The sequence below is a fragment of the Candoia aspera genome, chromosome 13 (genome assembly GCF_035149785.1).
Source record: "Candoia aspera isolate rCanAsp1 chromosome 13, rCanAsp1.hap2, whole genome shotgun sequence".
In the NCBI taxonomy this organism is placed as follows: Eukaryota; Metazoa; Chordata; class Lepidosauria; order Squamata; family Boidae; genus Candoia; species Candoia aspera.
Genome location: NC_086165.1, coordinates 11185654 through 11213613, shown reverse-complemented (window position 1 = coordinate 11213613; position 27960 = coordinate 11185654). Strand labels below are relative to the sequence as shown.

Sequence of the window (27960 nt, the reverse complement as noted above, 5' to 3'; positions counted from 1 at the left end):
CAAGATAGAGGTATCTAGAACCCTACTAACCACCCTCTACAAGGAGAACAGTCAAAAGAGCATGTGCTCTATGCATTTGTGCCTGGAAAAAAAGGCAGAAGAAAGTGATCACAAATCAGCCATCTCATAGAGTGAGAAAGAGAAAGGGGACGCAGAGTAAATCCTTATCTAACTATACCCCACTGCCTCCTTGTGGTCAGGTCATAATGTGCTGAGGAGTCACTACCACCAGATTTGGATCTCCAACGAAAGCAACTGTATCTGTTCATGGAATTATGAGGTTGCTCCCCACAGCTGCTGTGCAATCCCAGGAAAGGGCAGGGCTGCTTAGAGGGGTTACAGACACGTGATAAGTCCATATCAAGGATTACTAAAGCAGGTCTTATAACTATAACATTTATTCAGAAGAAAGGCTAAAGGAAGTGACCTCAGATTAGCAATCTCTTGGATGAAGAACAGGCAGAGTGACAGACAAAGAGCACTGAGTAAGTCCTTCCTTAACTCTATATTAATACCCTGCTCATGTTGCTGACAAATAGTACCATTGGATTTGGACCTCTAACACAAAACAGGATGGACAGTGATGGAAAAAACACCCACTTCTTCATTTTTAGATTAAAAAGTATTGCCATTGCAGAGGCTGTTCCCACTGTCCCAATGTAAGATTAAGCTGTCCTGTCACAGCAGCAAAACTGTGACCCAAGACCTATAGTGGTTGACTTTTTAGCAAACACCTAGGACATACTTTATGGATGTTTGTTAGATCCTGCTTTAAAACACATCATTGTTGCTTTCATATACTGTAGACTCAGATGCTCAACTGCTGTTTAGCTTATGGGGTTTAGGATGTCCAGTACATTTCCACTGCTCTTTTTTTTTTGTCACTATAACTTTTCCCCAACCACCGAAAGATGGAAATAAGAAGTAAGCAAGCAAGCAAATAAATAAATAATGGTAAGTTTGTGTATAGATAAGTAAATGCTGGGAATTAATTTATGAAATCAACAGCCCTGTTCTTTTTTCAAGGTCTCCGGGCTTTTGTTCTTTCTTTCTCTAATGTTCTTGAACCCTGGCTTCTCTCTTCATCCTTGGCCATAGGATCTTTTCTTTCTTTTTTTTTTTGCCAACAATGCCTAATGCTTTGTGGGGCACTGTCTCCATCTCTATACAAAAAGTTTGGATTTGGATTATGACTTGCTTAACCAGCCAGTGGGAAATGGGAGCCTGCCAAGAATCTTGGCCTCCTGCCTGGCACCATGTTTCTGATGGGAATTTAGGAAGCCAAGAGAAGCATGGCTATATTTTTGTTTCACTGACATCTCAAATCTCCACTATCCTTCCAGAAATCAAGTATGTCTCATTACTGGTGAGAAAGCATATAGAGCAATTCATTTCTTATTTTTATTGCAGAATCAACTACTAAATTCACTCTTCAGGTGTCACATAACAATTTAATTGACCACAACGAAATCTCAGCCCAAATGAAGCAACACAACAGAAACATCAGCTAACACAAAGAAACAAATACCTAAAATAGAATGAAGTGGAAAATTAATTGCTGGCCTAATAAAGGATAAAATAATTGTCTGTTATCAACTTGGGAATAAAGTGGTTGTTGTATTTTAAAACTTCCCAGTGCCTGAAAGATGTTGCTTGGTTTTGCTTTTCTGGTCAAACCTTTTACTTGAGAAATAAAGGCAGGTTATGAGATGGGCACACCTTCCTTTCCCAATTTTTTATTTTTGAGGGTTCGCTGCTTCAGACATGTTCCTTGATGTATGGTCCAACCAACTAAGTAGGCCTTTCTACTAACAACAGACCTTTATAAGAGTGTAATGTAAAGTAAGAGTAACAGTGGCAAAGGTAAACAAGGCAGACAGGAGCAAACAAGGAAAACACAACAGTAGAAAATATAGCACTATTCCACTGGGACTTTAAATAAAATATGAGGGATGGGTTACTTCAGAAAAATCACAGAGCAACCTCCCTTCAAAGCTGGTAACAACTTTATTTTCAGTAAGGATAGTAAGAAAAATGGTGCTTGTTTCTTTAGGCAGATAACAGAAGGATGCAACTACATTGCCCATGTGTCCAGCATGGAACTGTAATATGTAGGAGAATCTATGGTCAGACCTTAGAATGAATGAATGAATGAAAGCAAAATTGCAGTGAAAAAGAATAAAAATAAAAAGAAGAACCTTCCGATTTTCTCTGCAGCGAATATGATTACAAAGTTCTCTCTTACTCTATGATTACAAGAAAAGTTCACTTTTTTCTATTATCCTTTTTTTCTAATCATCAAAACCACAAAAAGTCTATAAAGGGTTTCCAGTCAACCATAAATGTAGATATTGTCTTTTTCTCTGATCAAGGAAGTTAATTTAGCCATCTCTGCAAGCTCCAGCATCTTCACCAACCATTCTTCCATTGTGGGTAGTGTTGAAAAGTAAGAACAATTAAGAACAAAGCTAATACATTTCAGTTGATCTGACTGACCAGTTAAGCACCATCAAGTCAGCATCAACCCTTAATGACCACATGGGGAGATTCTGTCCAGATTGATGTGCCTTCAAGTTGGCCTCTCCATATTGCATTCATTGCTATCGCTGCATGGCAAAACCTTCATTTCATTTAAATTCAAATCACTTCACTTCACTTCACTTCAGCTATGACTAAATAAGACGTATAATCTAAACAAGAGGAAGAAAAAACAACAAGTAAAACAAAGAAAAATATCAAAATAAAAAATAAAAAATATAAAATGCTAAAGTGTGGGAAAAAACACATTCAAAAGAGGGAGGGAAACAATCCATAGTACAAGGATACAATACAAGTGAAATAAACATTTTGAATTTTTAAATAGTTCCACTACTTTTCCATGATGTCAAAGTAATAATATATGATATTTAGATAAATAGTTACAATTCAATTTTTAAACAATGAGTTGTTGGCAGAGTGCTAGAAAGCATTTGGCCCAGGAGAGATCAGAAAAGTCGCACACCAGGCATTTCTATAAAAATAATTTTATTTACAGAAAACAAACATATTTAAAGGCTCTTTGCTGAGAGGAGAGATTTCTCTCAGCTGCATACTCTCTGCAAGCCTACACAGAAGGGAAACTGAAACTAAAACAAGTTCAGGCAAGTTCCTCCCTTAGGCAATGCAACCATTAACATGTGAAAAGGGGACAATTAAATTCAACCTCTTCACCCGGCCAAAATGATTAGTTACCATAGTAACCTTAATCTGTAGTAGAAAACAAATTAACACTCCCCTTTTTATACTACAGAATGAGATGCAAACCAATTTGCTTTGACAACTCTGTATGTCTTTCCATTCACAATATTTTAACATTATCTCCCCTTTGGTTTAACAGAAAGCTACCATCCTTCTTCCTGTGTATTTCCAAACCTAGGTAATTTGTTACAGTTCCAAGGCTTTTTAATGTGAAATGGCTTTTCATGCAGGCTTCAAAATCAAGGCTTTGTTTTTCTGTTGGTGTGAACAGCAGCAAATCATCAACATAAATGCACAGATACATACAGCCTTGTTTGTCTTTCTTCATATAGACACATGGATCTGCTTTTCCTTTTTCAAAACCAAAATTCTGCAGTTTTTCATCTAATTTTTGGTTCCAGGATCTAGCAGCTTGTTTTAACCCACAGATTGACTTCTGCAGTTCACAGACTAGATTCTCCCCTTTTTCATAGCCAGGGGGTTGCTGCATACATAATTTGTGGTCTAAATCACCATAGAGAAATGCAGTTTGAATGTCATAGTGGTGAACTGACATTCCTTTGAGTGCAGCACTTTTTAACAGTAATCTAATTGATTCACCTTTAGTAACTGGTGCAAAAGTCTTGTCAAAGTCTAAATGTTTCCTTTGAGTGAACCCTTTTGCAACTAACCTTGCTTTATATTTTTGGATTTTGCCATCAGCATCTCTTTTCAGTTTGGAAACCCACCTGCAACCTAGACAGCATTCATTGGGAGGTAGATTTACCAGTTTCCATGTTTTATTTTCTTTCAAGGATGCTAACTCCTGTTGCATGGCAGAATGCCAATTTTGTGCAATCTCAGGTGGTAAAGCATTCACTTGTTCTAAGGACTCAGGTTCTGTGAATATGTGAAAAGCCTTTACTGTTTCAGCCTGAAAATGTGATGGAGGAATGCCTTTATTACTCCTCTGAGATCTGCGAGGTAATGCAGGGCTTAAATTTTGACTCTTATCACTTTCCTGAGAAGCATCTGTCTCATCAGACAGATCTTCAGTTGCTTTTCTGGTTTAATGTCCTCATCAGGCAAAAGATCACCATCAGCAAGTCCTTGCTGTTCTCTTTTGGTGGTCAGATCAACTGGAGAGCTAGAATTTAATTTCCCCCAGTTTTGTTCAGCAAAAGAAGTGCTTTTGCTAATTACCAATTTCTCTCCCACTATGAACCTGCAGCTCCTCTGGCTTTGTTCATAGCCAACAAAAATGGCTTTCTTTGTTGTGGGGCCTCCTTTCCTTCTCTGTTGTTTTGGAATATGAACCTATGCAGTGCTACCAAACACTCTAAGATGGTTTACCTTTGGTTTCACACCATAAAACAAATGGAATGGAGTGTCCTGAATCACAGAGTTATACAATCTGTTTTGTACATAACAGGCAGTAGATATTGCTTCTCCCCAATACTTAAAAGATAAATGTGAATCTTTAAGCATGCATTCCATCGCATTTTGCAAGGTTCTGCCCTTTCTTTCAGCAACACCATTTTGCTGAGGGGTGTAACGGTTAGAAAGAATTTGTTCTATCCCCTTTTCCACTAGGAACCTTCTGAATTTGTGAGAAAGGTATTCTCCTCCTCTATCACATTGGAGTGCAGATACAGGCCTAGGGAATTTTCCATTTGCCCATGTCACAAAACCTTTAAATTTCTCAAATGCCTCATCTTCATGTTTTAAGATGTAGATAAATGTGTATCTTGAGAAATCATCAATGATGGTCATTGCATACCTTGCTTGTCCAAGACTTGGAGCAAAAGGACCAATAATGTCAGAGTGTACAATTTCCAAAGGTCTAGTTGTAACTCTGTCACTGTGCTTACTCACAGGAGCTTTTAGTGTTTTGCATTCTTTGCAAACTACACAATCTAAGTATTTGTCACAGGGTTTTATCTTTAGGTCAGCACACAGTTGTGGCATTTGTGCTATATACTTGAAATTAGCATGACCAAATCTCCTGTGCATCAGGTGTACACATTGGTCATGATATGGCGTGTTGCCAACTGCAGCCTTGCAGCTTGGCTTCCTTGCATTTTGCACAATGCACAAGGAGTCTTTTAATATACCAGTAGCACACAATTTCCCATTTTTACATATCTCACAACCATTTTTCTTAAATGTTATGACATACCCTGTTGCAGCCAATTGTGCCACAGATGAAAGGTTTGATTGTAAATTTGGCACATACAACACACCTTTTAGAGTTTCTCCCAAGCAGGATAAATACAAGTCACCTTGTCCCATAATTTTGGTCACAGACCCATCAGCCAAAGATACACTTTGTCTTTCAGTTTTAGACAGTGACACAAAAGAGCTTTTACAATTACATAAATGACAATTGGCCCCAGAATCTAACACCCATATATCAGAATTACCCTTCTCAGCAACCTGTGCAATTTGGGTTGTCTGAAGAGCCTTCTTCTGTGTTGCCCTTGTGTTCTTCTTCTCTGTCTTTCTACTCTTGGGTCTCAAGGCACAGTCTTTCTGCAAATGTCCAGCTGAACCACAGGTGAAGCATCGCTGGCTGGCTAGCGCTGTGGCCTCAGCTTCCTTTCCCTTCTTTTCCCTTGTTTTCTGGTACTGCAGCTTTCCAGAAGAGATGGGGGGGGGATCTTTCCTCTCTCTTCTCCCATTCAGCAAGTAAGCGCTGTGTAACATGCGATGGGGTGAGGTCTGCTTCAGGCATAGCCTCCAGGGTACAAATCAGTGTGTCCCACGTTTCATTCAGTGAGGACAGGAGGATATAGGATTTTGTGAGAGGTGTAAATTCCATTCCTCTCTCCTGCAACTCAACAAACAGCTGCTGAATATAATGCGGGTGCTCAGGAAGGCTATCTCCTTCTGCAAGGTAGGCTTTGTACAGCTTTTTTGTCAGGGTAACTTTACTCCCTGCTGTTGCCTTTACATATAAGTCTCTCAAAGCATCCCAAAGTTGCTTTGCAGACTGCATGCCTCGCACATGGACTAGCTGATTGTCCTCAACTCCCAAGATAATGGTGGCTCTAGCCCACTCGTCCTGTCTCAGCCATTCAGCACTGGGATTTTGGGGGTTTTGCTCACCAATTGGCAGCCAAAGATCCTCTCTGCGAAGATACATCTCCATCTTCAGGGCCCAATTCAAACAGTTGGTCTCTGATAGGTGCTCCAGAGGCATCGCTGAGGGCTGGGAGGTAGCCATGGCTTCTTCCTTCTTTTGCAAGTCACCTCAGCTGGCTTCTTTGTCCTGTAGACTGGCAGTTGCTGGAAAATCTCCAGGTGGCTCCAAAGAAAATCTTCACAGGTCTTTGCTACCTGCCTTTAAATTGTGCATGAGGTGTGGAGCTGATCTCTCTATTCTCTCTGGGATTTTACTGGGCTTCTTACTGGGTTTACTGGGCTGCTTACTGGGCCCATTACCTTTTGGCAGAGTGCTAGAAAGCATTTGGCCCAGGAGAGATCAGAAAAGTCACACACCAGGCATTTCTATAAAAATAATTTTATTTACAGAAAACAAACATATTTAAAGGCTCTTTGCTGAGAGGAGAGATTTCTCTCAGCTGCATACTCTGCAAGCCTACACAGAAGGGAAACTGAAACTAAAACAAGTTCAGGCAAGTTCCTCCCTTAGGCAATGCAACCATTAGCACGTGAAAAGGGGACAATTAAATTCAACCTCTTCACCCGGCCAAAATGATAGTAACCTTAATCTGTAGTAGAAAACATATTAACATGAGTTGAACCAAGACCATACAGAATCATTTTGTCCAATTGTGTTTCTCCATCAAAACAAAGCATATTCAAAGGCAGAGAGGGGACAAATTCTGCTGAGCCAACTTTTAGAATCCATATTCTAAAAATATTTAATCCATTCAAGAATACCAAATTGTCTTTTTCGCCACAGTCCAGACTCAGTATATCCCAAATTCTTCACATGGTATGTCTCAACACATCTCATCTTCAGGTTTTGGTTTAGGTTCACATGGATGCTCCTGTCCAATTCCAGCCAATTTTCCAAGGCAATGTTGTTGATTTTTCTGGAAACTCAAAGCAAATGAGATCATGCTTACAAAACTATTTGATCCCCTCAAGATCTATAAAGAGAGAGCTAAGTTGCAAATATAACATTGGTCTTCCCATTTGTCAAGAGAATTAACCTTAGCAAGCAGGAATCTTCTTTCTTCATCTCCATAAAATATATAGATCCCTTCAGGTTGCTAAGATTTACCAGATACTACTAGGGGGAAGGGGGAAAAACACCCCTGACTGGCTTCCCAGTATTTGAAAACAGTCTTCACTCAAATTATTGTATGTGCACCCGTTCTGACAGCAAAATTCTGTTCTGAATGGAGGGGAAGCAGAACAAATGATGTTCTTTCACTGTGGGTTCTCAATACCCTGTGAAGCCCTCATGCTACTCTTGAGCCAAAAGCATTTTGCTGTGTAACCCACTTCAGTGATTATGAAATAGAAACCAAACTCCTTGCCGAAAAGCTATCGTGGTTGTAGATGCCAGTTTTCTGTCTCCCATAATTATATATTTGAAATATAATGACAGATTGCAGGAAACTATCGTATAGACGAGGTGATTTTTAAACCTGCTTAAACAATGTAACTTTTATCAGTCATGCTGCATTAATCACCAACTTTTGAACAAATATTTTCTTGTATATGATCCTTTCAAGATGGATTGGCTGATTTTTTTTTTAAATCAAAGCAAACTAATACATTGCATTTACTTTCTTGGGCAGTTTAATAACTCCATGTTGGTAAGCAGGATCATGTGCATTTTGTGAACAAACTAGAATGAAAAGGGGACAAAGGTAAAACTTAGCCTAATTTGAATATTTAATAATAAAAGTCCTGATTGAAATTATTCTGGAGAAAGCAGAATGTTTGTTCCTAATAATTCCTATACGATAGTCTTTGTGTTGTTATTTTGAAAATCAAGACTTTCAATCTTTTGAAAAGCTTCCAAATTAAAGGTCAGGAGATTTATCTTCCTTAAACTGAATTATATATTCCCTCTTCACTCCAATATAGCTACAGTCAAAAACATTGAGTTTCTCTTTCGAAGAATGGGGCTGAGCAGGGATTAAGTCTCTCATCTCTTTCCAGGGCCCACTAACCACAATCTTATCTGCAGAAGCCAGCCCACATTTAACTGCCCATCTCCTCCAGAACAAATAACACTTCTACATCTTTACGTTGGTTCAAGCAGTTAATGGGGCGTGGGGAGGGGGGCAGGGAGTTAAGTTTTAATTCAGAGTATCTCCAGATAAGAGGTTCAGGATTATTGGGAGCAATCTTTGAGAAATCATGGAAGATGGGTTTAGTGCCAGAGGACTAGAGAAGTTTAAACATTGCTCCTATCCTGAAAAACGGGGAAAAGAGAATTTTGGGAACTACAAAACTGGACAGCCTGATGCTAATACTGGGCTGCTGAAAAGATATTGTTTGCAGTATTGCTAATGCTAATGCTGCTGAAAAGATATTAATTTTAACAACAAATTACTTTCCTTCTGGAAAGTACATTTATTATACATTGCCATGCTTGAAGATACTTGTTAGGATTATGGGAATGTCAATACAAAGGTTTCCCACAAAAAATTAAGACAGGATGGCCTCTAAGTTGCACAGTGAAATTTCAAAAGGGTTTAACTGCCAGCCTCACATCTTATCTCAACATAGCTCTTTGCTTTTACTGGAAGAGGCTGTTTGCACACCAAATGTGCAAGGAATCCACATCACAACTCCATATGAACACAGGTTATATTGCTATAGTGGCCAATAGCAAAATTCCACCCTACAAATCAAGGAAGAGTCACAGAAAAATGTTGTTCAGGATTGTGTGCCAGCAAACTGATTACACAGCAGTCCAAGAGACTATTTCAGAACCAATTCAAGAGCAAAGCAGCAAAGGCCAAGGAGAAAAATCATGCCAAATCATTGTTCCAGTGGTTTGTGTCATTAAGCAGGAGGAATGTTACTGTTTTAGAGTTTAGCATGGAAAATAACATATTGAAGGTACACACCATTCAATTCACTGGCCTTAAGTTTATCAGAGGATGGCCGATGCCAAGTGAATCAGTTGCTACGGCATCAAATAATGATTTTCCTGCAAGGAGGCATCACTGGAAGAACTGGCCTTGTCAAAGGAGTCAATAAACATACTCCAAGCAGCAAGTTTCTACCCCAAGAACTGTGACTGTGGGGCTGAAAAACAAACTATTCAACATATACTGACAGAGAGCCAAAAAAGAGCCTATAACGGAGATTTCGCCAATTTCCTGGCTGTGACAAATGAAGCAAAAAATTGTATTTGTAATCTAGACATATGTCTATAATTTTATACTCTGTATTTTATATCTTGTATATTATCTCCTGTGTTTTTATTCTATTGAACTGCGATGTGAATGTGCCATACAATAAATAAAATAATCTACACCAAGCAACAATTCGACCCTCTGATTTTTGCCTGGAGTTGCTGTTTCTCTTTTTAAAAATTAAGAGACAGAGAGGAGGGCACATCATGTGTAATGTGGCCTTCAGAAAAATGTAATCTCCTTTAGCCAACATTTTAGAAAAGGAAATGCCAAATCCACAATGTTTTAGCCCCTAATTGTAATGCCATTGGTTATTGCTTTATGACAGCTTAATTGTTTTTAAAGGGGAAAGATGTCTTTTCTTTCTAATCACCCCGTATGTTCCTGCCTGTGAATTGCTTGATTCTAACCCTGGTGAAACATCAATAAGCTTTTAATGTTATTAATACTGCCCTGCCACATCCTGCTTTTGATTCTAAAATAGCCACCTCTAAAGTTACTAGGGCACTTTTGAGAAGCTCATTTCTGATTCCTTATTTCAAATCCTAAAATAAAAATCTGTCGGGGGGGGGGCTACATCTGTATAGCAAATTAATACATACATTTCTATCTACACTACTGAAGTCAACTCTCCCCCCACCCATCCCTGGGAAATCCTTGATGAATAAAAATCACGTAAGTCCACTAAGTGCAAACCTGAGAGTCATTGGGAGTTGAGTGGTATGTAAATAAATAAATACCCATCTGGACCCTGGGAACTGTGATTTTCAAAATATGGCCAGTTCAAAAACCATGTTTACAATCCAGAAATTTATTTTTTCAATTTCTTGCACATTTCTTGGAATGATGCTACGAAGCAGTTATAAATTACGGGTATAATGGTTTTATCCTTTCCTTCCTCCCTCTTTTAAAGATGGTAATATATGTTACCTCACCTATTTCAGAAATGTGGTGGTGGTGGAAGGCTGGTCCAAAGTCCTGTCCTCAAAACACCACAACTCCCACACCTCATCCTAAGATCCTACAATCCCTTTTACGCTCTGCCTGCTGTTGCCACGTATAACAAATGATAGGGCACCAGATGGATACCTTCCAGAAGCCATAATGCCTCTCCCTTGCCAATTCTGGATAGGATTTCAAGGGAAAATCTGCAGAAAAATCTATCTAGTTTAATACCATTTAATTATATTTGTAACTGGTTCCTTAATGAGAAACTTCAAAACGGCATTCTGTTTCACCTCTCTTCTGATTCTTTTAGAGATACTACACTTCATCTGAGCCAAAAGGCCAAGAAGTGATACCTCGTTGTGTTTCTAAAGCACATTTATGACTGCATACAGGTATGATAAAAGTTGAGTCAAGAGTGTGTCTAGCTTCCAGAAACCTTTGGTTAAAGCTTAACTTCTGCCCTCAAGGCCTAGCACCATTAATTCTCCAGGACAATTTCCAATCCACATGGATCAAGGCTGCAGAATCTAAACTTTCAAATTTAGGCTATTCTCCCTCCCCAGTTCTTAAGATGATTCTTTTAGAGTATCATTGGAACCAAAAGTGAGTGAGTGGGCAAGCAGTGAAGGACTGTATGCACAACTGCCTTACCGGTCTGGCTGTGCGTGCTTATATGCATCTACAAGATGCATATTTCTTGACTAACATCACAGAGGGAAAAGAAAAATGCACTAACAAGCCAAAGTTCCAGCCATCTATTTTAGGATTGGCAAACCCTTATCTGAATAGAGCTTTAATGGTTATTATTGTTCAGTTTTAATATATACAGTGAAATTTCAAATGATTTCATCTTCAAGACAGCAGAGACCTTCTACTAATGTCAGACACACTCTGGATTTTGTCTTGTCTTTTTCAAATTCTCACTAATAAATATTATTTCATCTCTTTATGTTTTTGCCACACTATCCCTCCAAGGAAATTACCTATTTTATCCCGGTGGCTAGACTTCAAGAACAGATTCCATCTTTAGGCTACTTGGATACTAAGATTAAAAGCAACACCAGAAAAGCAGAAAGTTCACGTTCGATGGGCAATGAGTTCAAGTATTAAAAATTCTAATTATTGGGTAAAGTCCTTTGTTTAAAATAAGAAGAAAGTCTACTTCATGTTGACAGCCATCACTGCAACATTTAAACCTAACATGGGATGATATGTAGACAAAGATGGCCAAGATTGGTCTTGAAATGAGGAAGAAGCAGCAGCAATATCCAATAGGAATGCACTTTTAAAAACCAAATTTGTCCATTTACATTTACATTCCTCCATGCAACACAAGGAAACAGGTACTGTGGTCTTGCAAACTGATCTTCCTCAGTGATGTTTTTCTGGTGCATTTTGAAGATGATAGGTGGGGAAGGTTACCCCACCAGACAGCTTTAATCAAGTGAACCTGTAAATCAAGACTATCTGCTCCGTTATATGCCCAAATGTGTGTGCAAATAGAAGTAGCCAGTAATGATTTAAATTTTCAGAGAAAGTTAAGCTCTGTAATTCCACATGTGATATTCTCCTCCTCCTGAGCTTACCTTAAAGGATTGAATATGGCATTGGTGCTATGCTTCCAGCAGTGGTATTTTGTATCTGTGGTAAAACTGATTTTACGTTCTTGTGCTAAATGGGCTTTTACAGATAAGGTGTTGACTCTAACCACAGGATCTCTCTGGTGAGTTCTACAGCTGTTACAACACAGTGATTAAATTCCAGCTGAGATTCAAGCACATCCTTCATTTTGAATCTGAAGCCACTCCTCCAAGTATTATCAGTTGCCAAAAAGGAAAATGAACAACCCCTTTATATGTTTTAATGTAATGCCCGCAAACTAAATACCATACAGATACATGTGGCTGAGTTGGATTTCCATGGAGCTAAATGGCAAATGGGTCAGAAAAGAAATGGGGACTCTCTTGGCCCTGTTAGGTAGATGCCAGTTAGAGCAGGCTACAATCTATGAAATTCAACAGGAGCATAACGTTATCCAGTACTGACTTTTAATTACCACCGTGGAGGGTAAAAACCATTTGGATTCTTTGTTCAAGGTTCCATATGATTGGCAATCTCCACTTTCTGACTTGCAATTTATAAAACAAGGGCAAAAGAATTCCTTTACTCATCTACCATTGCTTCTTTTCAACTGGATCTGGCATGTCTAAGTTTATACTTTCTAAAGCTATATAAATGCAGTCTGTGAATACGTCACTCACTTCCAAGAATTCTGTATATAACAGTCTGGTAGTCAGTTGACCTAATGTTGTTCCTTAAAATAATGTTTTCGTTTACACAGACGTGTTGTTATTTCTAAAGCTCTCACTTAAAGTACCCAAGAAGTGAAAGTCATTTCAAGAAAACATCTTGCTGGCAAAGAAAGGAAACTGTTTTAATTGGGTAACTTGAGCTGCTGGTACATGGCCACGAAAGGATACAGCATTAATAAATTTGTACAAAAGGCTTGAACAAAAGGCTACAAAATGTATGCAGTTAGAAGAAACAGTGGAAATAATTGTTTTGGTTTAATGCTCTTAAACATTCTTCTCTACTTGAAAAATCCTTACACTTTGACCCTGCTATTCATCTGGGATAAGCATATTTGCAAGCTAAGTAAATGCCTTACATCATTTATTCTGAGAACATTAAAAATGCTTCATATTTTCATGCATTATATTTTTAAATTCACACACTGATATGGAAATTACAAAGAATAAATATAAAATAATCTCATTTGCATTTAACACAGACCCAGAAATTAAACTGTTCCATCCAGCCATCCTTACACAGAACTCACATCAACTACCATTCTTTGTTTTATGAATACCAGCATCTTCCCCAAACTGGGTACAATCACAAGGAAAAAAAAAAAAGCATCAAACCAAAAGTTGTCCTACCAAATGGGGGGAAAAAAAAGGAAACGGAGAAATGGATAAATCCTGTGAACAGTATAAATTCCACAGAATAATACCTGAAGTTGCTCATGCTGAGAAAATATGTACAGTATTTACTGAATACAGCCAGAAGAAATGGTGGGAATTTCATTCCCTTTTTGAGGGAGGAGGGGAATACAAGATGTTTCTTGTTTCTTCACAAACAGGATACCAAGAGCTTGAGAGTTTAAAAACTGAACGCTGGTGAATGTTACCTGACACATTCATCCATTTCAACCTAGAACAGGTGGTCATGAAATGCACCAGAAGAGAAATTACATCGGACTTAATCCTAAACAGGAGATAAACAGACCTTCTCAGTGGTGGTCCCCACTTTATGGAATATTCTTCCCCCAGAGGTATAGATGGACCCAGCCTGTTGGAATTTATATATTTATTAAACAAATTTATATGGCCGCCCAATTCACACACAGTGACTCCAGGTGGCATACAGAATTAAAACCCACAATACAGGAACCTATCAACCCCCCACCCCCCACAGCAGCTACAAACACAATCGAATCAGCCACTTGATCAGCTCCATCTTAACCTGGGGTCCCCAGGCCCACTGACAGAACCACATCTTCAGGGCCTTCTGAAAAAGTATCAAGATAAGTGCCAATCTTATCTCCGGGGGAATGATATTCCATAGGGAGGGAGCCACCACAGAGAAGGCCCTTTTTTGTGGTCCCATTAGATGTATTTCCCTCACAGATGGGACCCACAACATACCCTGCCTCCCTGCTCTGGTGGGCCAAGTAGATGTAACTGGGGAGAGGCGGTCCTTCAAATAAAAAAAATAATTTAAAAATTATGTAGAAAGCCATTTTGTTCCCGTATGCATTTGGCTCTTAATTCCTTAATTTAATTTACTGGGTGCTTATGATGTTTATTTCATTATTGATAAATCTGTTTAAATTCTTTGCACTGGGTTTCTGCATTTTGCCTTTGACCTTGCCGTACCCCATCCAGAGTCTGTGAGGAATGGGAAGGGCTATAAATATTGTGAAATAAATAAATAAACAAACAAACTGAGCTCTGAGCCAAGTGCAAGAGGCAAATACTGCTGAACCAACTGGAAACAGTGACTACAGTGTGGTAAAATTTAATTTAGATGTCAGTGGAAAATTGCCAAAGAGGTAAAATTCTAAACTGATACCATTGAAGGAAGAGCAACAGTGAGAATCTGGGGTAATGTTTCAGAAGAGATGGAAAAAACTTTCTGAATATTCACATTTAAACATCGTACCGCTGAGTTATTTAAATATTATAAAAATACACAATAACGTATAAGCAGAACATGTCATTGGATAATAGATAACTGTTTGTTTTAGTAACCAGCTGAAAGAACGTCAAAGAAAAAAAGGGGAAAGAAAAATGATAAAGGGAACACAGAAAAATAACTACAATAACTTTTTAATTATTTCTTTAAAGAATAACAACACAGATCCCTTCAAAGAAATCAAAAGTAGGGTGGGAAAGAGGCAGAGAGAGTAAGAGACATGCACACTCATGCAGACAGAGAAGACATGTGCCAAAGCTTCCAAGAAAGGTACAACATTGTACCTATGACAAATATGACTTCACTGTCTGCTATGTAAAACTCCAAATCAGTAAGCGATGTAACATACAGATGCACACAGCCACACAGTAGGGAACGACTCGGCAAATGATAGTTTGGACACTTCGTCATAGCTGAATGCGCAAACCAATTGTCAGTTCCCATCTTTTCTCCTGTTGTAGTCCTACCGCTTAAATACCAATCACATTAAGCTATAACTCTGAATTTATCCACAATATACAACATTCCAGATGTCGTACCAGCTGGGAACAGACCCCTAGGCCATCTTTGCATGATCTCTTCGTCACTTTTCGCCTCGGACCAGGCAGCCATCCAAAAATGTGAGGGAACGTGTTAAAAACAGATGTCAGAACTAATGGTGTCTTTTTCCCCCCTCGGAACAGTAAGAAATACAGAAAATGTACACCCGCACTCAATACTTCTTTTTAAAACTACGGACGATGTTGTCAAGAAAATGTAAGTTCATTTTTAATTAAATCATAACACAGGAAGCCTCGTTCTTCATTTGCTCTCCTCACTACAAGTTGGTATCCATCAACTTAGGCATAGATTTTTCAAATTAAGTAAACACCACATGGGCATTTTTGATACTTTCTGGAGCTTTAAAAACAGTTCTACAGCTTTCAGCTTGTATTTTTAGCTGCCTTACTGTTAACTGGAGAGACACAACTAGAGCTATCTGTTTGGCAGAGATCGACTTGCTCCCGTGTTTCGTTGGCAGCTTTCACAGCCTTCTACTGTGTTTCATGGAAAAAAGGAGGCCCAGTGCATCCAATCATGTAAGGTGATGAATAACCTCAAATGTCAGCAAGTTCCAGCAAAGAGGCAGCAAAAAAAGGCTTTAATGGAGTCTTAATCATAACACACAGTTGCTTATTATTCTCTCAGTGCTACAGTCAATGGAATTTCTTTCTTCATTCTAAGAGATACCTATGTGCTGAAAAATGGTCATCCTACAAATCATCTCCTACTTCACCAAGGCTTCACTCCGTTCTCCAGAAAGATACATCTTGGTTGGTTTCACCCATACTCCCTTCAAACTTAACACTCTCCGGTCTTCCCTATATCATCCTCATCCTCATCCTTCACTTCTACTTAAAAAAACAAAAAGGACCCATTGGCATCTTCTCTTTGGAGTAGCACATCTATTCTGAAGTTCAGAAAGAAGGGAAATGCTTAGGTAATTGCTCTAGTCATTGGGGAACCTTTTGTCTATGAGGCCCCAGTCTGTCTCAAGGGCCCACCTAAGTTTAAATCAGAATTCAATTTCTATGCCAAGAATGCAATGCAACAAAAGTAGACTTAGGACAGCCACTATTTAGGATCATAGGAAGCCACATTATTAAGTTCTCCTTTTTATTCATCCAGTTTAGCATTGTCTACTCTGACTAGTGGCAATTTCCAAACTCTTAGAAAAAGCTCTCTCCCACTGTTAATTTATGCTTTTTTTTTTCAGAAATCAAATCTTGTACCTAACATGCACAAAAAATATAATCTATCACTGAACTACAGTTCTCTCAGTCCAATAATATGAAGTGGTATGTTCTGCCTATGAACACATTTGGAAATTTACAGTGGTAAACGCAGCACATTTCATTTCATTTAAGAAATGAATGAATGCCAGATCACACCTACATTCAGCAGCAGTCCAACCAGCACAATAAAATTATTATTATATTGGAAAGCTTAATAAGGCAATGCAACTTTCTACAGTATGTGTTTACTCAGAAGTTGTTCCATGATTTTCAACAGAGCTTATTCTCAAATAAGTACACATAATATGCAGCTGCAGGCTAGACCTCTGTGACAGTATCATAGCCAAAAAGTTATATATGAGAAATAGAAAATAAATGAAGCATCATTAGATCACATCAGCATTAAGAAACCAAACTTTTGGACCAGACAGTGGATCTCTCTAACTTAACAATCAGCTTCTACACATTCTTGGGCATTTCACAAGCGTGGTGTTAGCCGCTCCAGTGAACCCAACTTGGAATAACTAAAATTTACTCTCTCAAAATATATGAATTCCATTATAAAATAATCCATCACAACACTGATTGCATTTGATATCAACCCAAAAATCATCCCACTATTTTACTGGAAAACGCTATATAGCTCTTCAACCTACAAAGCTCCTGACAGCTTCAAGATCTACCCTGCAAAGTTCCCCAAACCAGCCAAAACTTAGCATCAGTTTTCTTTCCACACATGCTTTGTCAGAGTAAACATGACATAGAAAGTACAATAAAAGTCAGAGTGCACTGATTTTTTTACTCCTGTTTTTTTCAGTTGTTTTTCAACAGAGTTAACATTACAATTTGAGGGGGTACATTCAGAGATGGAGAATTGGCATGGAGAGACTAGGACAGAAGATTAAAAAGCTTCACATCTTGGGGAAAAAACAGTACAAAAGACATGAGAGGACAATGGCAAAACAAGATGGACCCTTGTCCTCTCTAGCTTCCACATGTTGATGGAATAGATATGTAGAGATAGTATAATTTTATTTAGGCAAGGAGAGAAGTTGCTTCCAATCAGTGGCTACAAAATGCCTTGATATCCACCACCTGTCTCCATTTTGCTGATCAGAAGCAGATACCCTTTGTAACTTCTCTGCTCAACTCCATCCTCTTCTAACACAAGGAAAAATGGGATTCACTGGCTTGGCAGCAAGTGAGAAAATGGTGGGGATCCCTCTTTCTCTTTGTTCTGGATAAAAGGAGGACAATTAGCATTAAGATAAATTGAATGAAGGTAACTGGGAGAGGGTCCTGTTGGTGCTTGGTGATCAGATTGGAGTACACGGTTCTATACTGAGAAGTTTCCATCTTCAGTGTGATAGGGCTGGAAAAATTCCTGCCTGAAATTTTGGAGAGCTGCTGCCAATCAGTGTTGGCAATACTTGGCAAGACAGGTCAACGGTTTGGGGTAAGTGGAAGAGAGCTTCCCACTTAAGCTGACTACGTTTATGACTCTCTAGTGAGGAAGGAAACTGATGTGGCCAGAAGCAAAGCACCTGAGACCTGACAGAACCATTTTCAAACTGCTGTTCAGGTGCCCACCATATCCTAAGTTGAGAAACAAGCAGGAAGACGTCCATGACCATCTAAAGGCAGGAGAAAGCCATGTATGAATTAAACCCTGGGGCAGGTCTAGATAGTGGGCTGGATGGCTAGATTCTGCAATAGCTGATCTTCATTAACAGATCTCCATTATTAAGGTATCTGAAGCCAAAGCAACTTACCTATATAAGGTTTACCCTTTACTTTCCACTATTAGTTCCTGAATGCTGGTTAAGTTTCAAGAGAGAGATTTATTGCTCTGCCCTATGGGAAGCTCTGGTACCTAAGCAGCTTACTTGCCATGTGCCTTCAGGATGTTTACTAACAGGGCATAAGAGCTGTAATTCCACTGCTGTTGTTCCAGTCACTTAATTCTCAGAGCTATATGGCAAAATCCTTTTTTAAAAACAAAATATTTTTTTTAAAAAACCCTACACTCATTAACAGGAAGGTCTTTTATGAACCAAGTTGGGGTTAGGTTGGCCAGAACATGGCAGATGAGGTGGAACTGGGAAGAGATTTGGCACAATTGTTTTGGGAAAGGCATTTCAGAAGGCATCAGCTGCCCATGGACTCAAATACAATGGAAGCATAATATGAAACTTGAATCTGCAAATAATCTCAAGTCTTGTAGCTTGCAATATGTTTCTAAACAAATTCCTAGTTTTGTTCTTTATTTGCCCTAACAATGATAACATACAGATCATGCAGTAGTAGCTAAAGTTCTACAAATCCCACAGAATCAGGATTCTTGCTTCACTTATGGCTATCCAGGATGAGCCATTCACATTACAGAATAAATGTTTAAAGGCCTTTTTCTAATTTAAGCATGTGACAGGTATGAAGTATTCAACTTAACTGAATATAATTTAAGAGAGATATGTTTTAGTCTCAAGAGTGAAGAAAGCAACTCTAACAGATGAGTTCTCCCTTAAAGAAAAAGATGTTTCAAATGTTTTCAATTTTCTAAACTCCATATGGCCTCCTTAAACATGGAATGACCTTAACGTGTGCTTGCCTGCAGCAAAAAGCAAATCAAATTAGAAAGCTATAGAGAAAAAGGTGATTTTAGCTTAATAATTTGTTGTAAGAAATCCAATGCTATATTAATGCAATATTGGGGTCATTTACTATGAGACTGACACTGTCACTTTAAATGATGCCCTAAGAATCTAATCAGATTCCAAAGCTGAAGGACTTTCACATTCTTGGATTGTTGTGCCAGTCCATCAATTAAATTAATTAATTAAATCTCTTTCAATATTTTATTTTTTCAAATGCCCTTGTGAAGGTGTGCTTCTGAAATTCCTTCTGTAATATTTTCACGTGTCGTCCAGGTTTCTAAGCATTTGCCCCAGAACCCTGCTTGAACCATTCTAGAGTTCCATACACACATACATATGCTCTTAAACACACAAGGAATCCTTACCTGGGAAACTGGGGGATATCTGGCAGCTTGAAATTCTACTTGCATGCCAACGCTGCCCCATTCTGGCTAAGGGTAGAACTGCAAGGGAAACCAGTGCCCACAGCATATAAGCCTCATTATGAACCCTCCCCAATGTGGTACCCCCTCTCCAGCTACTTTGAAACTTAACCCTAGTAATTCCCATTCTGGGTGGAGATTACAGTAGTTGTGCCACACAGCATACCAGAAGTGGTCAAGGTAGGCCTCAAGACTTTTATACAGCTTTGTTCATTTTTCACTCTGGAGTAAACTAGGGGATTCTGCTCCTGGTTACACAAAAAGCTTTGCCTTATTCACCTTCCTATGTGGTAAGGGTTAGGTTTGGTACTTACTAACTATGGTGCTAGAGGTAGCCATCAAATGGAGGTCATCATGCATGATACACCTGTACTTGATGACCACTTTCCTAGAAGAATGTGTATACACGCAGATCCATGTGAATGAATCTAGACAATGTTGGCATTATAGTAGTGTCCCCCCATATTCACTGCCTATATATGCTATACTTTGCCAATAAGCAAACAGTGTTACTTTTCCCTTGATACCACCGGGACTTGCTCAACAGCAACCATTTCCCCCATATTTACTCTTTACAGTTTCCTTAATGTGCTGGTACCATCTATGTAATATTAGTTCACTCTGATTCTGGCACTCAATATTTTACAAGTCCTTCCTGGATTCCAACCAGCAGGTTATTGTTACCAACCGTTAAGCTCTTTTTCCATTCCACCAATTTCAGTAATAAAGCCATTCAGGCCACTCTTAATTCACAGCTTCTTACACCTGTTTAACTAAATTTCTACAACATTACAAAAGAACGCCGTGTAAAATCAACTTACTGATTCAACTATATTCCCAACAAGGGATGAATGGAAGAAGCCCTATTTAATTTTATATCTTTGTCTCCACTGAAAGGCTGATGTGGTATATAACATGTGCCATATATTATTCTCCAGACTCAAGACAGAAAATGTAATTATGGAATCAATACAAGGGTAAAGAATTTTTTTCTCTATGGCCACCGACATTCCTTTGTTAGCCAAAAAAAAAAAAAATCAACTCCTTGCAGCGTTGAGATTATTTCAGAAAAATTAGATGATGAATTTTATAGAGGATCTGCTATACTAAGATCTCTCTTTAGAGCCAAAACAAATTGTAACATCAGAAGCCTTACTTTTACACAAAGGGTTTTTTTTTAATTCCACTAACTATGGAGGAAAAATGATCAAAACTGACAAGGTTCTTAGTATTATCTGAAATGAGAAGACACTTAAAGCTGCTTTCACACTTTATTCAGTAATTGCATTTACTGTGGTTACTGTACAATAGTGCTTCCTCCCAAAAAATCATGTCCCCTACTGGGAGCAGATGCACATTTCAAACATGTAATGGACACCTACTGGGGTTCTCTGCTCCATCAGGACTCCCTTGGCACACAAACTTGGGTTATTCTGGAATGTGCATCTGCCCTTCACCCTTGATGCATCGGCAAGAAAAGTTGTGGTTAAGCACGGCAAAGACAACTGCTGCACCAAGCGTGAAGGACTTCTGAAATAGCCAGCCAGAGTTTTTCTGCCCAGGAAGGGTTGGTGGCACTGGTCACAATGAGTAAAAGATATGGAACACTACATGTCCTGCCTAATCTTCCAGAAACAAAGCTGAACCCATCAGCTGCTCAAGGTCTAATGCTTTAAGTGAAATTGCAACCCAGTCTCGTACAGGTTGACCATTACTCCTGAGGTCAGCCAAACTACCCATCGATCTTCTTGGGGCTGAGCTTCAGTTTATTGGCCCCCATCCAATCCTCTATTTTTTTTCAGCATTTCTACAAACAGGGTTCCTTGGGCATACAGATGACCATCCAACCACCAGTTCAAAGAATACAAAGAAAAACAACCGAGCTATGCCAAAAAAAAAAAAAGCCATACAAGCAACTTGACCTTCCTCTCCAATAATCTCAAAACTTCATTTCCAGTAATCAAGACTATGCATTTCTGTTGAAGTAGGTGCAAAAGGTGCAGCCTGGGGGAATACAGGTAGCCCATCAATATCCCTTTTGCAGCAGTGCAGGGTAAATTCCAGAAAAATCCCCTATGCTGAAAGGCTTTACCCTTGAAAAGACAGTAGTACTCAATCAAAGTCTCATGTTTTTTCTCCTGAATTATACATAATGAGCCACCAACACCTCTTTTTAGCCCATTTCCTGGATAAACAAAAGAATTTTACGAGGTTTCTTTTTATGGATAAAGATCCTAAAATAATTTGTGCTGTTCCTAAGCTTGAAAATGTAGTTGCAGAATTCACACTTTACTAATAGTAAAGTAGACAGATTTTTTTTTAAAAAAATCACATGTATTATTATTGACTTGACATCCTTTTCTGGTCCCATTTATTTTTTATGTTGCATTTTTTAGAGTTTGGGACAGGTTTAAGAGCAGAATTTCACCCCTTAAAAACCATAACACCTTCCTCCAAGAAGAGTCCTGATTCAGCCCACTGTTGGAGCATGTCTCTCAAATTCACAGCATGATGCTCCTGTTGATGCTCCTGTTGTGAGGCACAGTCCTCCTCCTCCATGTCAGTCTCCAATTTGTATGTGGTTACAGAAGCCCAGATTCGGAATAGATCTGCCTGCTGCCAGTGAAGCATTTCATGTTGGTGATGGCAGGTTCTACCTGCACACTTAACACTATAAATTGGTCCTCTCTTTAGCTAAGTGTGCAAGAAGAACCAGTCATCACCAATATCAGTGCTTCACCTCCTCCGCCAAGTCATTCAGGGGCCTTCAAAGCATTTCTGTTGCTTCCATCACCAGAGTGTGGGCGAGTCACACTGCCCACAAGTGGTTAACAGAAACCCAGCCAAGCTCACCTCACACATAAAGTTACTAAAAAATAAAAATAACTCTGATTTTCAAGCAAATACACCAGGGCTTGATTTATGTTATAGTGCCTATGACATAAGACTGACTTAGAAGCACAAAGTTTTCTGGCCCTCGTACTCCACCACCACAGCCAACAAATCAAAAACACATTGCAGCTGATTAAAGAACCAATCTCTTCTATTCATCTGTTGGTATCGTTTTTAACATTTCTGTCGTAGTGTAAAGCAAATAAGCAGATTTTTAAAACAAAAACAAAAACAGAGCAGAGTAAGAGCCATTTAAAAAATTACTTCCATTTATATTTACATACTCTAGATTAAGAACCAGGCAAAAAAAAATACAAACTTGAAAAGCAGCACTCTCTCCCATTGACTAACAAAATCCTACACATGCATCTTTTCTAAGCTGCTTTGTTCTTTTTGGTTCAAAGACAGGGTATAAATCATCAACAAAAATAAGCATTAAAATGAATAGTACTTTTAAATGCTTAATATAAGCTGGATCTTGTCCACTGATGTCAACTTAAAATGAAACATTTGCAGTTTGCCTATGCATATTCAATTTGAAATCAGTCCCACCGTCCTAAACACTTATTGTACATAATATCACAGGTGTAAGTTGCAATCTTACACAAACCTACTTAGAAGTAAACTCAGATGAACACCACGATATGCTTAAATTTAACAAGAATAGATCTGTAAATACACTAATATTCTCTGCTGTTAAACATTTTACATTGGACTGTTGGTAGATTTTTTCTTTCACACAAAATCAGATCAAATAAAGCCAAAAGCAATAAAAATGTACTGTCTAATTGCCAGTAGAATGTAATAACTGGAATGCTAGACTTTCAGACTTTTTTTTTATCCACAAAGTTGCTGGGTACTTTTCATTCAGTCTCTGTTGCTCAGGCTAACTAAACTGAAAGGCTTACAAAGATATGAGGCAGTACAAAGACCCGAATGTGACATCATGATGTCTTTGCAGAAGGGACAGAATTGATGCTAATATTAAATTTCAGACTGGGAATCTCAGAGTTTTTCATTATTAACCATCCCTTTCCTTTCCACTATTATTGACATTGTATTTGTTTATAAAATTTCTATCCTACTGTATATGTATGACCTTTGGTCTGTAAGCTTTTGGAGAACAGATCTTAGGTTGGTTAAAACATGTTTTTGCTTCTATTAATTACACAGTGATTGCACTATATGGATAACACTACTTTGTTGAAGAGCCCAGTCACTGCCCTTTGTCTCTTACGATTTGTTATTTTATATAATGACTGACAGCTGAAATGCACTTGTCCAGTTTGGTTGATATCTATATGGCTTTTTATATGGATATACGTTAGCACATCTACACGTTCCTCCTACCTTCTCTGTAGTCATAACTGTAGACTTCCTGAACTAAATAGCCAGATTTTCTCATTATGGAACCAAAGGAAATTTTGGTCACCAGATCTGGAGCAGAAAAAGATGGCAACCGTAGCCTGAAGTTCTTAGTTTCCAAATATGGTAACCATAAACTTCCAGTTTGAATGGAACTGAAAAGGATTTGAATTAACCAAGAAGTGTTGAGTCATAATGCAACATAGGAATTGGAAAAAAGAGGAATGATGGAATGAAGACAATGCATGTGGACAGAAGAAAAATTAGTATCTTGACTTTTAAAGCTATTATGCCTCATTTGTTAAAAAATTATATTTCTATTTGCATTGCCTCATTCATACTTGTAAGGCCACATCTGACACTATAATCCAATAATAGTATGCATGGGCACATCAGACCCAAAATATAAAATACACTGATTCTATCCAATAATTTGAAGGGTTCATTAGCCTAACTTAAGATTTGATTCTGACAAGCGGGATTCAACAATATATTTCTTTATTTTATGAGTAAGGGCTGTTCTTCACTTTTCATTATGTCTGTAATAAGATAATTGCAAAATGAAGCACAAAATAGGATTAAAAGCCATACAATTACATTATCATAAATCCAAGAAACAAAAACAGCATGCATTATGGCAGCGCTGACTCAGTTAAAAGGCCTATCAAAGGCTTACAAGCGATAAATGCCACAGTAGCAAAGTGTTATGTCTGGATTTGAAATCAAGAATGCAATGACAGCAAAACTCTGTCCTAAGGCTGAAGATTGCCACTGTCTTCAACAAGAGCACTTTGAGGGGGGGATTGAAGGAATGACCTCTTACATGATTATAAAGGCATTATTCCAAACCACTATTCATACCACTCACTGTGTGGGTCATTAAATTACATCCATACAGTATTGAAAGCCCACTGGATATTAATTAGGAAGGTTGGCCAAATCAAAGGCACATGGCAAGCTTGAACAACTAAGAAGTAGTTTCTCTTTAGATTGTATTTTAATGTTCTAGAAGAAAAAAAGCTACCATCAAGTTGCTCCAGATTAGATATTTAAGTAATGTGTGATTAAAGCATGCTTTAAAACAATGGATTTATTTGTAAGGCTGGAAGCATAGAGGTAAACACAATGAAAAGATGCATACTTTATTCCACATATGGGACTTCTACAGCAGCTAATAGGCACAAAAACGGAAATGTGTGCCATGACAGATAAATTAGTAGAACATACAGATCCACCCTCCACCCCTCAAACCAGAAAAAAAAAATTCACATCAGAATGCTAGATATGTAAAGAGTTGGATACTATAGGAACCACTCAGGATATAGACCTCCTAAAGCAAGGCCATAAAAAGGAGAAGAAAAGTTTAAAAGACATAAGGAACAAGAATCAAAGAGCAGTAGAAAGCCAGATATGAAGAGGAACTTCTCCCCAAAGCAGAAAGTTGACTTTGAAGAACTAAGGAGATATATCATACGGAGAAATGGGTCAGATGTGAAGGGCAGAAGATGTTGGAGATAAAGTAATGAGAGCCTAGTCAGTTGATTTCATTACTGAAAAATTGGACAAAGTCCTGAGAAAAAAGAGACAAGGGAATGAAGGATGGATCAGAAAATGAAAGACAGAGAAAAGACAACCAGAGGAGAAACACATCTTGGCCTGTACTGTGATACAGTTTTGATGTAATGCATTAAAAAGTGTGGGAAGAACTCTGAAGTCTGTACACCTTCCCCACTAAATGCGTGCTCCCCTTCCAACTTTCCCATACAGATAATCAGAGCTGTCAACTGCCAGGAAACTGCTTATCTACTGAGATAGGAAGAAATTAATATGAAGGACCAAACTTGGAAAGCGAGCAACCATTCCAAAGTTTCTGTGTCTTGGTACAGGATCTTTCTCCACCCTGCCAGCCTTTTCCTATATGATGGAAGAGTTGAAAAAATATTTCACTCTAAACTAATATCTCCTATTTGGGATTGAAGCAAATATATATTACGCCAAAAAGTCAGCATCTTATCACTGGGACATTAATATGCACCTCTCCAGATGTTGCTGATCCACAGCTTTCAGATACTACACTTGATCTTAGCCAAAAGGCCGAGAAGTGAGAAGTACAGTTAGGGCTGTCCAACTGAGAATGCAATTTATAGAACACATTGGGACGGCATGTAAAGGTGATGAATTTATTTAAACTCACATTGTTTCTGTATTTTATTACTTGTTTTATTATATCTTGCATTTTTATCTTACAATTTTATCTCTATTTTACCCTACTGTATTTTATTGTATTTTATCTCACCATAGTATATTTTATCTAATTTTACTGTATTTTAGCTGTTTTATGGTATCATATTTTATATTTTATATCTTATAGTGGATGTCCAACTTTCTGATATGGTCATTTGACTAATCAATAAAGTTATTCATTCACAGCTTTCAGCAAGCCTCACCACTGGCCATCCAGGCTGGCCCTGCTGACTGTGGTGGCTCAGTAACATCTGGAAGGCCACACATTGTGCAACCACGCAAAAGACAAGCACACTGAGAAAATGTTTGTGACTTCTCATTAGGCTAAGATGCTGTTTCTTTTCAAAAAGAAATAAAATGTACATTTGTTCAGCCCTTCTTAGCCTTGTACATTCCAGATCTTTTATCGCCCATAGCCAAAGTGACTAAGAATCAGGGATGATGGGAGCTGAGGTCTCACACAGCTGGGTGGCATCAGGCTGGGAGAGGCTGTCCTAGTTCTTAGTTAAGAAACAGGACCAAAGAGATGACCATACTAGTCTCATAGCTTTTCTCATGTCCACTGTTGGTGGTCTGTCATCTGGAATGATTTTATTACTTGGAAGCAGTACCTTGAGTGTTGGGAAAAAACAACAGTATATAAGTTATCCAGGACTACTAATATTTGGGGAAAATAACTCTTTTTCTTGAGCAACATAGAAGGGCAGAAGCAAAAATAAAAATACGAAGGCAAAGAGTTGTTTCAAGGCAAGTCATTGCCTATTACTTATAGCAAAGTGTAGATAACATCTTAGGCTATCCAACAGCCAACCTAAACATTGGATAGTCCTTGAGATTATCCAGGAGAAGCAGGAAGATATTTTGGGTTTGGTCAGGGCCGTCCAACCGACAAAATATTCAAATACCACACAGGGAAATCAATTTTTAGACAGGTTAAATTTCAACTACAGCAATTTATTAGAATTTTAGCCTCCAATTATGCAGCATATTTTATGTATAACTGACTACGTTGGTTAATGTGCATAAATTCTAGTAATTGTGTATAATTGATGCATGCATGCGGCAGGATTTTTTTGGCACCAAATACAAACTGGTCCAAAACGGACAAAGCAAGCTTTGCAGCCAAGAACTTAAACATGTTTCTCAGTAAATGTTCTGCACTAATAATTACAAAAGCATACACTACAAATAATGGTACTTCAATAAATCTAGTAGTACACTAACCACTAAAAGGGACGCGGTGGCGCTGCGGGTTAAACCGCTGAGCTGTCGATCGGAAGGTCGGCGGTTCGAAACCGCGCGGCGGGGTGAGCTCCCGTTGCTCGTCCCAGCTCCTGCTCACCTAGCAGTTCGAAAACATGCAAATGTGAGTAGATTAATTGGTACCGCTTCGGCGGGAAGGTAACGGCGTTCCGAGTCGTCATGCTGGCCACATGACCCGGAAGTGTCTATGACAACGCCGGCTCCAAGGCTTAGAAACGGAGATGAGCACCGCCCCCTAGAGTCGGACTCGACTGGACTTTACGTCAAGGGAAACCTTTACCTTTACTTACACTAACCACTAGAGTGCAAGTATGAAACCGGGGCTGCAGAGACACTTCGGGGGCAAATCCATGTCCTTTTTTTTCTTCCAGCTATCAAATAATATATGGGTATGTGGAATTGCAAGATTTTCCCTTTGCGTATACCTACAAGGTTACATTGAAAGGGTTTTATACAGCTACGCTTAGAAATGGTCCTGCCAGACCAAAGCCGAATATAATGAACTATGAGTACAGACATGAGTCCATATGGAGCATTGCTGCAGCAGAACAGACTTCAAGTTGTTCCCATTAAT

The 27960-nt window shown here is 38.6% G+C and overlaps 1 protein-coding gene and 1 pseudogene across 1 annotated transcript in view; both read right to left on the bottom strand.

Annotated features, from left to right (window-relative positions):
* ADAMTSL3 (ADAMTS like 3) overlaps positions 1–27960 on the bottom strand; it is a 205551-nt gene that overhangs the window by 110671 nt on the left and 66920 nt on the right. The window lies entirely within an intron of this gene.
* LOC134505043 (U2 spliceosomal RNA) lies at positions 25876–25985 on the bottom strand (annotated as a pseudogene).